Source organism: Podarcis liolepis (assembly GCF_965112155.1).
Source record: "Podarcis liolepis genome assembly, chromosome: 2".
In the NCBI taxonomy this organism is placed as follows: domain Eukaryota; kingdom Metazoa; phylum Chordata; class Lepidosauria; order Squamata; family Lacertidae; genus Podarcis; species Podarcis liolepis.
The window spans coordinates 41156230-41171825 of record NC_139555.1 but is presented as its reverse complement, the minus strand read 5'-3'; the positions used below and the strand labels follow the sequence as shown (position 1 = coordinate 41171825).

Here is a 15596-nt window from a genome sequence, read left to right as displayed (position 1 = left end):
TCTTGTTTTCTGAATATAAAAGGATTTGCTGCTTTCACCTAAGTTAATATTTGACTTTATTTATTTATTTCTTTTGGTTTTGGTTTTTTAAAAGAAAAGAAAACCACATGTGTGAGGAATATTATCTATCACCTTATAATAATAGAAATGAGTTATATTTTATGTTAGAAATTACTTGTATTTAGAAAAGATTGTGTTTTGTTGGTTTTCAGTTTCAATTTAATTTTTTTTTGCATTTACATTTACATTTCAAGTAGTTCTTACATTGAATGCCTAATGGATGGCGAGAAGAAGGAACATTGGCAGCATGACAAGTGAAAAATGGGTACTCCTGCAGAACTGTTGCAGAGCAGAATCTTGCTGATAAAGGCCCTATCTACAATTCACTTATACACGCTGATGATAACAAAACAAAACAAGGAAACCAAAACGGTACAACATAGGGTGGGTTTCAACTTTCTGAAATCAGCTAAATCAAAAGGGTTCAAAAGTCACCAAAAGGCTGGTAGAGAACAGAATGATGCCTTATATTACAGTGGTGTCTGCTATCATACAAGTGTCCCTAGAAACCCAAGGGAATGTTATGCCTGATTCAAGTTTTTAAACAGTTGCTTGGTTCTGGGCAAGGAAGAACAATGTCCAGACAAGCAAGCTTTCCTGAACCAAAAGATAAGCAAGGATTCCTCCAGATGATCTTTACAGCTTTCCCAGCTTTATGAATAAGTCTCTGCTACAAGTGTCTACTTTGCATTGTTTTTAAAACACTTTTGTTATATTTTTGTGCTGCTTTTAAAAGCTGTTTTTATTTTATCCTGTACATCACTCTAAGACACATGTGTGGAAGCCGATTAATAATAATAATAAAGTCATCCTGATCTGCTTGTACAGATGTTACATTGTATCCAGTCTTTTTAAACATTCTTTCCCATTAGTTTGTAGGGATATTATACGACAATGAGCATTCAAGCTGCATTCATCGTTATTTGCTTGTGTCTTCATGTTAACCATTTGTTCATTCCATACTTTCCAGTGCATTTCACCATTACTTTCCCAGCTGCAAAATATCTGTTTCTTTCTTTGTGCTGGGGCAACAGAATGCTTTAATCCTCTTCAAATTGCATAAACCCACTATATTGCAATTATATGCAATATAATGCCATTACCAAGCAAATTTATTGAAAGGTGGGTCCTGTTCATTGAATTTAGGAATCACAAATGAAACACCTCTTTATAATTTGTTCACACAGCCCAGGGCCTCCATACACACTGTCCAGGCTTGCACCCTGGAGAGTTCACTTCAGAGCTGCTAACACAGCAAAACAATGCAGGAGGCTGCAGTTATGAGTTACCAGTCTCTGCAGCCACAGCAGGCGCTGTGATTCTCCTTCCCTGGAGGCACATTCCAGTCTCTCTCAAGGTAGTTGGATGCCAGCGACAATTTTAATTTTCTTTCACACTGAAATCACTTCTACATGTTCTTAAAAAAAAAACACTTTTCCTTGCTATTTACTTTTTATTATTGAACTGTGTTTTTTTAATGCATAAACTCTAATTTCCTGATATGTGCTTGAATTGCTCCCACAACTCAATACTGACATTCTAGAGGCGTCCAGGTTCCCTCTCTACTCAAACCCACCTCTTTTTCAGCCACTGGTGTGCAATGAGCTAGGTGTGGGTAGTCAAGTAACAGCAGTGGACTCATTCCCAGAGTCGTTCAGTCGGTGGGAGATTATGCTCAATCCCAAAAATGTAAGACGCTAAACATGACTAGCCTGAAGAGCTAAAGAAAGAGATTACCCAAGGTTTAGCTCTTTGTGATCCCACTCATGCAGAAACTCCTGAATAATGAGGGCCAACAAGTATTCTTGGCTACTGTTCAACAATTGATGATTTTCTTTTCCCTAGCAGATTTGACCCCGAAAAAATCTAAGCCTTTTCCAGGGACAACATAAACACACCTTTGTATGTAGATTGACATTTGCTTACCACAGTCACATGCATACAGAACTCCCCTAGACTAGCTGTTCTTTTAATATTTCCATTTTTTTGCAGAGTATGCACACTCAAGAGGTTTATGATAAAGTAAGTTCACAAGTCTAAAGTCACATTAACAACCAGTAAATGCGTCAACTGATTAACATTCTTCCCTAAAGCAGGACTGGCTCACGGACAACCATGTTTTATGAACCGCACTCAAAGTACAGCCAAAGCATGTACTGGAGGATGGGGGGGGGGGCAGAAATGAGCAGCTTTGGCATTCAACCCAAGAAAGCATCACCATTGCTTATGGTGAATAGGCCATTGGCCTACACAAAGAAGACTCCTGGGGGCCACTACATTGATGCTGATTTTTCATTAAGTAACATTATTATGACATGATAGGCCTGCCATTCTGAAATGGAATAGTTAGTCTGCTGGATAACACAGGGATTCTTAAAGGGATAGGCCTCCTATAAAAAAACTGACAACAGAAGTCTTAATTCTCCTCTTATCTTTGAACTACGCACTCCCTATAAACTAGGTGTGACTAACCAGCTTCCATCAATCCCAAACAGCATGGTCAATAATCAGGGATGATGGGCGTTGTAGTGCAACAATATCTGGTGGGCCAAAGGTCAGTTATCCCAATACAGTGGTACCTCAGGTAAAGTACTTAATTCATTCCGGAGGTCCGTACTTAACCTGAAACTGTTCTTAACCTGAAGCACCACTTTAGCTAAGGGGGCCTCCTGCTGCTGCTGCACCGCCGGAGCACGATTTCTGTTCTTATCCTGAAGCAAAGTTCTTAACCCGAAGCACTATTTCTGGGTTAGCAGAGTCTGTAACCTGAAGCGTATGTAACCTGAAGCGTATGTAACCCGAGGTACCACTGTATAAACCATGATGATTAAATAAATATACTTCACTCACAAAATATAATTTTTAAGTAAAGAAAGAAAGAAAAGAAAGTAGAGGGACTGAGCTTATTTCTAAATTGCAGCACTGGAAACCCATCTTCTGGTCAGAGATTTACTTGGAAGAAGCCATAACAACCACAGTCAAAGCCTTGCCATTTATCCCTGCTCTTGCAAATTTAGCTATCGGGAAGCAGTATTTTCCAAGTCTAGACTCCACAGCATCAGACTTGCACATGATGAATGCAGTCTATTTCCTAATTACCTAGAGTATGTTTTTGTGTGCATATAAAGTTCACTGTCATTAAGTGAATTGAAAGAGGAAACACAACAGGAAGGAGAACATGGCTAGGGAAAATATCACCACCGCATAAATTCCTTCTGCTGAAGGTAAAGCAGAACAGAACAGCAAGGCTTCAAAACTCCATACTGGCGATTAAAAGTATTAGCTCAAGGTTCAGAACCAAGTATCTGGAAACTGCAATCTTGACAAACCAGGCGAATAGTGCACATGTGTGAAGAGTGTGTGCTACCTTCTTACAATTAGCAAAGGCCAAACCCACTAAGTAAGAGATACTGTTGATCCTTCTCTATGAAAGCAAACAGTATGGTCTCTAATGCCAGGGTGAGAAACTTTTTTCAGATCACAGACCACACATTCCCTTCCAGGGGCCACCTGCCAGTGGTGGTTCAGGCCAGAGGAAGAAGTGGGAGGAGCAACACAGCCACTCTTGCATTTGTACAGTAGGCTACATTCCAGCTACACAACACTCAATGGCTTCTATATAGCAGGGATAGTCAATGTGGTGCTTTCCCGATGTTGCTAGACTACAATTCCCAGCCTGCATGTTTTGGGGGCAGACATACAGTACTACTTTGGTTCCAGTTGATGCATGTCCTGCAGCTTCCTGCTGAAATCTTGAAACTTGTCGTACCACAAATGTTTCAGGTGTGTGTTGCTTTGAATGCACTACAGTGCAAGAGTGCCCCTCCCAATGGCCATCATGCAGAAACACTGGGCAACCATCTCAGACCAACTAATAAAGTAGACTGATAGGTGGGTGGTCCAACATAAATACTTAACTAATGCAGTATTATTGTATCAATGACATGTTGAAAAAACAAAATGAACAGCAATTTGGAGGGGCCCTAACACTGGATTGTGCCTAGAGAAAACACAACAAAAGTCACAATTGTTGACAAGGGCTAGAATAGCACCTACTCAGGAAAGTATTATTAATATAACACTATATTTGGGGTGTGTGTGTGTGTGTGTGTGTGTGTGTGCGTGCTGAGAAGCTATTTTAAATTATAACCCAAATGCATGAGACTACATGAACAACTTTTGCACATGCATGTATTAATCAACTTTTAAAGAAGCATCCAGAACACAAATCTTTTGGTTCATAATTCCTGGACTAATTTTGAGCTCTTTTGCTTTAAAAGTGAAGTGAGGGAAATGCGCAGAAAGCTGTTTTGCCCCCCTTTCCCTAGCCCAGGACAAAAGCAAGGCACTGGGCCAACCGAGAAAGACTAGTCAAGGTGCAAATAAGAGACTGTTCATGGCTAATCCACAGCATGGTCCATGGGGGTTGAGGGAATGGATAGGCCCCATCCTGCAAGCAGGAGACTTTAAAATAAAAAGGGACAGGATCCTTGAAACATCTCGATATGCTTTTGCCTGCTCAAACTAGACAGAGCAGTGCTACAATTGCCTTTTATTCCCACCCACCACCAAATGGCCATCAGTCAAGATTGAAAAACCATAGGAGGCCAAAAGAGGAACCCTGAACTGTATAGCCTTTTGAGAAAAACATTCTCTCTAGATTCTCTCTAACAAGCTACTGAACTGAAGATGGTAGTTCCAAAGAAACTGACAAATGTGGAACTAAGATGTTAGGCTTTTGACCACAACACACACTCACCCCCCCCCCTTCTTCCCCTTACCTGTTGGCAGTCCGTCTTCAGTCTCTACTAGGTTATTGCTACTGCAGACACATTAAGGAGAGCCGGGGTTTTGCTTTGTTTTTTTGCCTCAAAGCAAACCAATTAAACCGAATATCTCGATACAAACAAGGCTTTGTTTATTGCCCTGAGAGGCAGGCTTTCAGTGCAATCACTCTTCTGTTCTTAAATACAAAGAAACGCGTTCATCTCTGGCATAGACTCCATTCACATCAATGGTTTATTACTAGGATTTAATGTGGCTCCAAAGACACACGGTAATGAGAATATAAGCACGCTGGTGAGATCCCTTCACCTCTCACTGGCCTGCATTTATTAGGAACAAGGACACAACGTACAAAATGTGTATCGTTTGGCTTCAGGGACTGCCGAGAGGTTTTCATGATTAAGCAGCATCCAAATAGTGTTAAATAAAATCAGGAAAGAACTGGCAATAGTGGAAACACCACCTTCTCAATGCTGTTGCACAAACTCATTGATCTGAACAGAGCATACACATATTGCAAATACCATATGCAAATCTGTTCCAGAATCCAACCTGAAAGGAGACTTTTCGAAAGCTAGAATGAACATTAGTGGACACTGTAGCAGCTCTGGCAAAGAAGAACAGCTACGAGATATATTTCCAGTGACACAATTTGTTTCATTCATGTGCCTGCACCTGCGATGCCACCTTCCAACTAGCACAATAACAAGTATGCTCGGTGGGACAGGGCCCCACTTTTCCTCCTCCCTTCCAATGCCATTTCCTTTTGTGCTTCACCTTTTAGATTGTAAGTCTGAGAGAGTAAGGAGTATGATGCTACTGATATATGTTAAGCTGCTCTGGGAGCTTTTTTCCTGAATCATGAAGTATTTTAGCTTTGATTCCTGCATTGCAGGGGGTCAGACTAGATGGCCCTTATAGGATTCAAACAAGCAAATAAGCGAAGGGTGGGGATGGGTGCCAGACCCCACCATTCAGACTTTGCAGCATATGCACAATGTTGAGCAAATACAGCTGTGCCTCATGGATCGTCCTCTGTTGGCTTTGGCAGAATAGGCAATGTCAATAGTCTTCAAGGAAGACACTTCCAAGTTCAGGTTGCATTGTTCTCTTCACGGAAAGAACCTCCTTCTTGCTTTCCCATGCAGGCATTCAACCCTTGCCTCCCAACTCTCCATGGATCAGGATGCTTGACCAAGCCAATTTAATTTACTGGATCAGGATGCTTGACCAAGGCAATTTAATTGGCTTGAAGCCCACTAGAAGGAATTAACTGGGAGGGAATATCTAAAGCAGCCTTCTCCAAGCTGGTGCCCTCCAGATGGTCTGGACTACAACTCCCATTAGCCATGGCCAGCTTGACTGGGCTGGCTGGGGCTGATGGAAGCTCAGGTCCAAACCACCCAGAGGCCACCAGGCAGCTGATCTAAGAGATTTTCAGCAAGACTATTCAAAACCTTAATCTAAAGACCTATCCTACAAGGTTGCTGTCTCTCCCCAAACCTGCACTGAAAATTCCTCATTCTTTCTGTACAGCCTCATTCACATTTGTCACCTTGTTATAATATAATAAAATAATAATAATAATATAATAAATAATAATAATAATAATAATAGTTGTTGTTGTTGTTGTTGTTGTTGTTATTTTTAATTTATATCCCACCCATCTGGCTGGGTTTCCCCAACTAAACGTTTAACCAACACCAACCCAAGAAAAATGAAACAGAGGAACCAAAATTAGAACCATTTAAAACATTTTTAAACATTTTAGCCAGTTGCCCCAACCCAAGAGTTGTTCCAACAATGTCCCAGTGGCCTCTTTTAGCTGTTCAGGGTGAGTAGTGAGCCCCGAACCCTAGGCCAGGTGGAAATGGGCCTTTCAGCAGGGAGCAGGTCTTTCTTCCAGCACTCAGGCACCATGCTATCAAGATTTTGAAAAACATAAAACCTTTGAACAGTATTTACTTCACCAGCACACGCTATAAGCACATCTGAAACCACCCGGGGTGGTGCAAACATAGTTGTGGCCAATATAGGAAGGATGAGGCTTACAAGAATTTCTTAGAAATGCAGTGCACTGTGAGACACATACTTCTGCACTCACGATCAGTTTTATCCTCATGTTTCCTTTTCTCTCACTTGAAGAAGAAAGAGGAAATGGTTGAAAACTAAACAAATCTTATACAAGACAGAAAAAAATATAGCTCGCTCCATTTGCAGTAACAATAATGACCTACTTATCAGTGTGGGCATAAAAGACAGGAAAAGATTATAGAAAGTGAATTATGAAGTAGATCACTGCAGTCTTTTTTGTTCTGGGAGTTGAATTGCAAGGCTCAGAGACACTTGGGGGAAATACAGTCTGCAGGCAGCTGCAGCCTCTGTCACCAGAACCAGGTTGAGCATGGCTGGTTCACCACCCCAATGGAAGGGTGAAAGACCATCATCATCTGGTAAAGTTACCGTGTGTGAGCACACACACCTGCACAAATGCATGCACACATATGCAGGCAGGCCAGTAGGCACCTTGCCGAGGATCCCCTGAGAAAATCCAGTCCACATCCAGTACATTATTTGCAGTGCAAGCACCATCAATTAACTTTGCTCAAGCTTTGAGAAAGTCTAACGTATGGATGAATTCCAGCTTTGCAACCTCTTGCATTATTCCACATCTCAAGCTGCCCAGAGACCTTAAGATCAGAGACAGAGTATCCACAGAGCCCCAATTGCTCTGTTGTTGTTCCTGTGCACTCAGAGTCTTAAATATGCTCCTTTAAACACACAGGGACCAAAACAAAGCAATCAAAAGGGCCTGTTGGAAGTTTGTTTACTAACATGCAAGTGGATTTACTCTTTCACAGATGGACAGATAACCACTATCCTGGCAATATCATTACAAATGCCAAAATACATATATGTGTAGGTCCTCTAAATTAACACAAGCCCAAATCAGATGATACATCTCCCCTGTCCAGCCCAGAGCATGGAAGGGAGAAAGCATGCGCAGCTGCTCCACATGCACTGTGTGTGTTAGCCCTGCCTCCTCCATATGGATTGTGTGAATGCCACCTAACTATCTTTCAGCCAACAAACTTGGGTGAAAAGTCATATGGACCATTTGCTATGTGAAAGGAGGAACTCAACCACATGATTTGCAGCTGTGTGTGTTGAACTGTATGCACAGATGTCAGCATTTCTATGTTCTGTTCCCATGTGTAGCTCAGTGTTACGAGCATCTGCTTTGCATGCCCTGGCATCTTCAGGTAGGTGGCAGATATCTCCCATCTGAAGCCCTGGAGAGCTGCTACCCATCAGTGTAGAAGACAATAATGTGCAAGATGGACCAGTGCTCTGACTCAAGGCAGATTCGTTTGTGCATATGGGGATGGAAAAGGAAGGGCTGGCATACTGGGAGGAGTTGTGTGCACTCCCCCCCCCCCCCGTCCTCCTTGAGCTGGATCGGGGAAGACATATCCAATGCATTGCACATATTGCCACAAAGCAAAAACAGAGCAGTCCTTATGCAAGAGGAAAAAATGAGTGCAACTTATCCCAAGGAAAGAATTGCAAGAATTAAGGAATGGGCACTGCTAGTCAACAGGGAGTCTCATTCTTAGGTGTAACCCCTTGGCTACAAAGGAAAGTTTGCCTCCTATATCCATGTGCTCCTTCAAAAACTGAGTTCTAACATGGAATGTTAACTCTTTGATTTGATGGCACCAGAGCCAGATAGCATGGTTATTTATGTATTGCCAAAAAAGGTGAAAAAGACAAAATACATCACCAAAAAATGTGTTGAATTATGTCTGGACATAAATCTAACTTAGCCACACACCCTCTACTTATCATTCTGTGTGTCATGCCTGAAACCAACAGGTAACAGTATTGACCTCTTTCACAGAACTGAAGGAATTAATGTTTGCCAGTGGCTTTGTATTTTTAATGTGCTACTAAAACACCAGTTTAACTGATCATTAATAAACTCAGGTGTAAAGGGAAAGGAAAGATTCTGGAATCCAGAATTCAAGGTTGTTAGGGGGCTCATTTTGTTTTGTTTTGTTTTAAAAAAAACTTGATTAAAATGTTATGGGTCATTTGAATAAGGGTGTCTTGCAATAGCTTATTTCATCTGTGAACAACCAGGATGGGAGATGATCTTACTGTTGGGGTCTGCGTCTGGAAATGTGTTTCAAAACTGTGTAGCCATGAACGTTTTTGAAAGGAACTAGAAGCTGACCTCAATTCTTCATGAAATTGTTTGTGAAGCTGACAAATGTGGATTAAACTTTTTTTAAAAAAAGAAAACAAGCACAAACAATTTTAAAGAGGTTGCATTTAACCCACAAGAACCACTTGTTGTAACCAGAGCATCCTGCCATGGGTACCTCAGAAGCAAAATATGGCCAAATCATCAACCCATGAAGTTACTGAAGAGCTAATTGGGTTAAACAAACAATGTAAGTGCAGGGGTGGATACATGGAAGTGGGAAGAGGTATCTCAGAAACATCTGTGCATATAGGTTGCTAGAGCTTCCGTGTGAAGAGAAAATTGATTTATATACCTATAAGAAGGGGGCAGAAACCTACTTCATCAGATTTGAAACTTTTCTGCCTAATGCTTTATTTAAATAGTTCTTTGGGTAGCTGCCCCTCCATTTTTGTCACAAAAAAATTGCTTCAATTTCTGGCAGAAATGCAACATAAAGAACAGAACAGGGTTGCTGTGGCTTAGTGGTTTTATCTGCTTATTTCTTATATAAAGGTTGACTGGAAAGTAGGTTAAAATTGTATCAATGGAATAATGCCATAACCACCGCCCAGGTGACATTTGGTTGTGAACAGAGAACTGATGACAGCACCAAAAATGACAGCAATCTATAGCAGCAATAGATGATTATCACACAAGGTTATTTGGAGAACTATGGAATAAACCCTGTAGTTTAGAGAAAAGTCCAAAACATTTTGAAGTCATGTGGAATTGTCTGAGTCAGACCATTGACCCATTCAGCTCAGTGCTGTCTACACGGACTGGAAGAATCTTTTGCATGGGAAGTAAATAATTCCTCTCTCACACAAAACACAGACCTGAGAAGCTGTAGACAGAAGATTTTAAAAGGTTATCTGTTCACTTACAGATGAGCAAAAGCATCTCTAGTTAATCAAATAAGAATCTGAAATGTCACAAAGGAGGTCCACCTCAAGGCAACATCAGATGCCATTAAGCAATTAACTGGAGACTAGATCATCTGGGCACATCCCATTGGCAGAAAACAAGAGATGGTAGCTCAACAGGGCCCACCCTATAATTTGCCATAGTAAGATGGCACCTGTCAGGCAGATGTCATGAAAAAGCAGCAAATTGTTGGGTTACTCATTATTGTTGTGTTTTTACTGCTAGAATAGGGAAGAAGCACTGGTAGGTTTTTCATCCAAATAACTTGAGTGACATTGGGTACTAGAATGAATTTGAAGGAATTAACATTTATTGCATGGGACGCGGGTGGCGCTGTGGGTTAAACCACAGAGCCTAGGATTTGCCGATCAGAAGGTCAGCGGTTCGAATCCCCGTGACGGGGTGAGCTCCCATTGTTCAGTCCATGCTCCTGCCAACCTAGCAGTTCCAAAGCATGTCAAAGATAAATAGGTACCGCTCTGATGGGAAGGTAAACAGTGTTTCCGTGTGCTGCTATGGTTCTCCAGAAAGAACCAGCTTAGTCATGCTGGCCACATGACCCAGAACACATGACCCAGAAGCTGTATGCTGGCTCCCTCAGCCAATAAAGTGAGATGAGCGCCGCAACCCCAGAATTGGCCACGACTGGACCTAATAAGACAGGGGTCCCTTTACCTTTACCTTAACATTTATTGCAGCATTGGCTAATATGCACCTTATGTGTTGGTGGTGGGAGACTACGTTTACTACTCTGACTCAGACAGAAAAATCTCTTGCACCAGCAATGTCACAATTGCATCCCTCATGCTACCATTTTGGGGCAACACTAGCCAGTCACCAGGAAACACACAGGCATCAGCTGTATATTTTTGTGACTCACTTTCCTATGATGTGACTATAGTGTCCATAGTGGGAAGTGGGGGGGGGGGAGAGAAACAGTACTCAACAATCAGAGAAAACCCCAGAAGGAAATACTGCCATACAACAGTCAGGTTTCCTTGGTGACAGCAATGGTGAAGAAATCTTTGACTCTCTTAGTTCTGTGGATTTGACTAACTCTTCCACAAGCTGCAAAGTTATGGGACATTAGTTCTCTCATGCTCATAAACTGTTTATTGTGCTTCCATGGAAGCTCATCAAATGGTTGCTTCATCAAAAGTGATCCTACCAGCTTTCCATACTTCTGTATTTTATAAATACAGCAATTGCTCCCACATAAACCACCTTCAAGGGGAAGCACCGAATTCTGTGCTGGGAAGTGTCTGTTGCAGTTTCCCAATCTGGACTATGACTTCACATCCCTCTTTGGCTCCAGCCTCTTCCAATAACAGCCTCCACTGTACCAGGCAGGTGAGGACCCATGTATTTATTAAGAAGCCAAGACTGTTAAGACTAGTCTATGGAATGTCAAAATGGCCAGTTTGGGATTAATGCATACTTATTAGGGCAATCTTACCCACCAGAGCAGCCAACCTCTGCAGAAAGCAGTGCTTGCAGTCCGTGGCAATCCATGATATGTTGACTCACTAGAAGAGGTTCCTTCTGGAAGACAGACCTGGACACTGGCATCCATGCCTTAGTGATTTCCCATGTAGATTACTGTAATGTGCTGTACATGGGAATGCCTTTTATGATGGTTCAGAAATTCCATCTAGTACTGAACGCCATTACCTAACCACTGTTGGATGCTTGTTGTGTGATCACATAACTCCTATTTGAAGACATATGCAGGTATTAAAATGTTTCTTTCCCCATGTCCAATGCAAGGTACTTGGTTTTAACATTACAGTGCCTTAAGTGGTCTAGGTCCACATTATCTAAGAATCTTCTCCTGTAATACTTTCCATCAAGCATGTGTATCTACAGATTCAGCTCTGATCCAGGTTCTATCTTTTCTGGATGCTATCTTCTGCTAGACTCAGGCATCTCCTAGAACAGTCAGCATTATTCTCTGTACAAATAGACAGGAGGGAAGTGTGTTTGTTTGTGTATGGAATGGAAGAAGGGTGGGCTGGGGGAATCCAACAGCATCAACCAAATGATAATTTAACATTTTGCCCATTCAGTTCCTCTTTTTCTCCCCACTTCTGCTTTTCATTTCCAGTGCACCAACTCTGCTGACAACAAAGTTCACTTTCTCAATTGGTTTCAAACAAACATTCTCCATTCATAACTATGTGCAGCCCAAGTCCCAGATTAAGTTCTGCTGTACAAGCATCATGTGTTCTGTGGCAGATTTGACTTCTTTTCATTCTGCAGCACTTCAAGGGAAGGGAACCTAAAAAGAAACTGAATTATGAGTGCCCAGTCTCAATATATGGAAAAGAGGCTGGTTGATTAAGCACCAATACGAGTTCCAAAACCTATAGCTGGATTTGGGGGAATAGGAAAGTATGAAGAAATGTGTTTAATAATTTACTGTCATAATCTGAAAGTTGTTGGGTGGAAAGGCAGCACACCAGCAATCACAAAATCACCATTACCCATTAACTCAACACAGAAGACTCAAACAGAGTGATCAACTCCTTAGACATTCCCATCTCTGGCTACTGGTCATAACATCTGGAGGGGATCCTGGGTTGTATTCAATCCATTAATTTCAATGGGGCTACTCTGAGTAAAGGTTAGGTATTTACAACCCCATGTTGGCTATTCCTGAAACAAAATCTTCTGAGCTATTGCCTTATCTATGCTTTTACTGTATTTCCAATTACAATTTGTTTCATTTATGCTTATATCTGTTCTTAGCACACATGCTAAGAGCTTGCACAAAAGTAATGCAGATGTGTTTTCAGTAAGAATACTTGACTACCATTTGACCAACATGTCACCAGTCGGCTGACCTTTCTCACCTTGTCAAGTGTTTGATTCTACTGCACAGATTATTGCAGAATAAATTAATACAACCTATAGGTGGAAGTAGGGTAAGTGCTACAAGAGTTCCCCATTTTAGATCCATGAAGTGTTGGAAGGTATGACATCTCAGAAATCCACAATTGCATAAGGCATGCAAAACTGACACATACATGAACTATGTGGAAATGACTCTTTCTTGTGTAGTACATGTTCATCTTCCGTCGGATAGAGGAAAGCACAAACGTACAGAAGCAGCTCACAAACTCTGAGAGATTCTGTACACAGTGCTTTTAATCATTTTTGCACCTGGACAGCCCAGATTTTGTACCAAATGCAGCTAGATTCTACAACTTGTTTAAGTAAGGCAATTCTTTACTGAAGGGTGGTATATAAATAAATATGTCATTTTGTTTCTGTTAATGTTCTGCTGAACTCTTGGCTCAAAACTTTTAACAACTGAGTGTATGTAAAATACACAGACACACACACACACACACCAGACATTACCAGTCTCCCTCCTTATGAACCAGCCAAGACTGCATGCGCCAAATTCTACATGCTGCACTTCTGTATCACAGAGCACATTCAGCACCATGGTGATGAAGTGCAAAGATTTTACTGACTTCAATATCATAGTGTAAAGAAGCAGAGCTTAGCAATTAATCTGTTACTGGAGAAGATCCAGACATTCTCCCTCCAAAAAGCACACCTGTCATTCTATTGCTGTGAGAGATCACACCATCATTACAGGGGGAAAACCTCAGTGCTTTGTTACAGAAAAACACAATTTCCCTTCCTTTTTTATATTACTATCGCCAAATGTTGCAGTTGTGCAAATGGCATGAACACATACCGTCTATAAGGAAAATGCGGACCCAACTCTTCCCACCTCCACATCGCAGTGGTGATAAGATGCCATGAACACCCCCCAGCTTCAGCAGCCTTGGAAATGTTTCTAGAGGGGCACAAGCTCCCATCCTAGATGCTCCAAAGCCACAATCACCTACCTTTGAGGATTATCTGGCACTATTCTAGGATACAGGAGATGTGTGTGGCCACATCCTTAACAGCAGCCACTAGAGACACTTCAGAGGCCTGCACCCCAAGGCAGAAGTGGAAACTGGTTTGCAGAAAGAGTAGAAGCAGAAGTAGTCAAAGGGAGGGGACCAGAAAGAGTGAGAATATTACACAGATTGAGCTTTTAGATATATTCATCCAACATGGAATTTCCAGGTTGCTTCTTATTTTTCAATGTTGCTAAAAATGCTTTTCAGCTGTAGAGGCTGTAAAGCTAATACACACACAGGCACACACATGACCCTGCGGGGAGCACGACAAATATGCTGGAGGCCTAAGTGCAGCTAATCCATAGAACCTATGAAGCACAGTTATTGTTATGCCACAGCCCCATTCCCTGCACCTGCCTGTGGAGACATTTAGTCATCATCATCACAAAGGCCTGTTCTTAATTCCAGGAGCAACCACGCTACCGTTGGTTCCACGGTCGGATACACTGGTGGGTTTATTGCCAATAGAAGCATCTGGACACCCAACATTTAGGAGCGTGTGTAGGAGAAAGGAAGTGAGGCTGTTGTCATAAATGAAAGGAGTCTCTCGCTTCTCCAACATTCTTTAAAGCAGCCATAACAGAGAGTACCACGAGGGTTACCATGAAGAAGACAGTTCCCCATAAGGTAGGGTTACTCAAGGTTAAGGCTTTGATGTCATGTGAATAGTTTCTTATGTCTTGCTATTAACAGACTAAGCCTGCTTCCAGACAGGGGACTCCTAATGCTACCCAGACATCCACTCCTCTGCTGTGATCTGCAAGTGGAATTGCAGTTGACTCTCCACGCTCTCAGGAGTGTCAAACTTTTTCTATGTATACTTCCCATACCAGTGGGCACACCCTTGCTGCTGTGGACAAGGCCATTTGCAGTTTAGAGAACACTCACTATAACCCTGGTGGTGGTGGCTGTCATTTTATGAGCTTGTTTTTCTTGTAAATAAATATTGTAATAATGATCACCAACACACTTTTCTGGCTTTTGTAAATGAAAGAGGTTGAGGGTTGCTATAACCATACCGCTATGATGCTACAGTCTAATGACACATACTATAATAATGCTGTAGGAGGGCAGAGGGCATGGACACCTGTAGAGGAGGTGGGCTGAGGCGAAGGAAATGGGTGGGAGAGGGAGGACGAGGCAGCCAGATCAACTGTCTCACCTCATTTCATGGGCTGCCTGGCCCTGCGCTATATATAGTATGATGGTGTTATAGTGCTATGCCTCTCTTAATAATAATAATAATACAGTGGTACCTCTAGATAAGAACGGGATCCATTCCGGAGCCCCGTTCACATCTAGAGGTAAACGTAACTAGCGATGGCACGTCTGCACACACGTGTAGCTTTTCATCGCTTCTGCGCATGACGTCATTTTGAGCATCTGCACATGTGCAAGCGGTGAAACCCGGAAGTAATGCGCTCCGTTACTTCCGGGTTGCTGCGAACGAAACTCGAACGCGCTCAACTCAAAGCGTCTTCAACCCGAGGTATGACTGTAATAATAAAAGTTATAGCTAAAGATGGAAGGCACCTACACCATCAGAGATCATGCTTCTCTTCCATTTTTCTGGGTGGGGAAAGTCAGACTTTTTGTGGTTTGACAAAATGGGGAGGAGCCACAGAGAAAATGTAGGATGGCATCATAGGAGAATG

At 42.0% G+C, this 15596-nt stretch overlaps 1 protein-coding gene across 4 annotated transcripts in view; it reads right to left on the bottom strand.

The window, feature by feature from the left end:
- Positions 1 to 15596, bottom strand: part of PIK3R5 (phosphoinositide-3-kinase regulatory subunit 5) — a 56480-nt gene that overhangs the window by 30237 nt on the left and 10647 nt on the right. The window contains exon 1 of one of the 4 annotated variants that reach the window (XM_083487507.1): positions 13882 to 14002. The exons of 2 other annotated variants lie outside the window; for them this stretch is intronic. The gene's annotated coding sequence lies outside the window, so the exon portion shown is untranslated. Of the gene's footprint in view, positions 1 to 11478; positions 11930 to 13881; positions 14003 to 15596 lie in introns of those variants that run through there. One more of the 4 variants, XM_083487508.1, reaches the window with a different exon arrangement.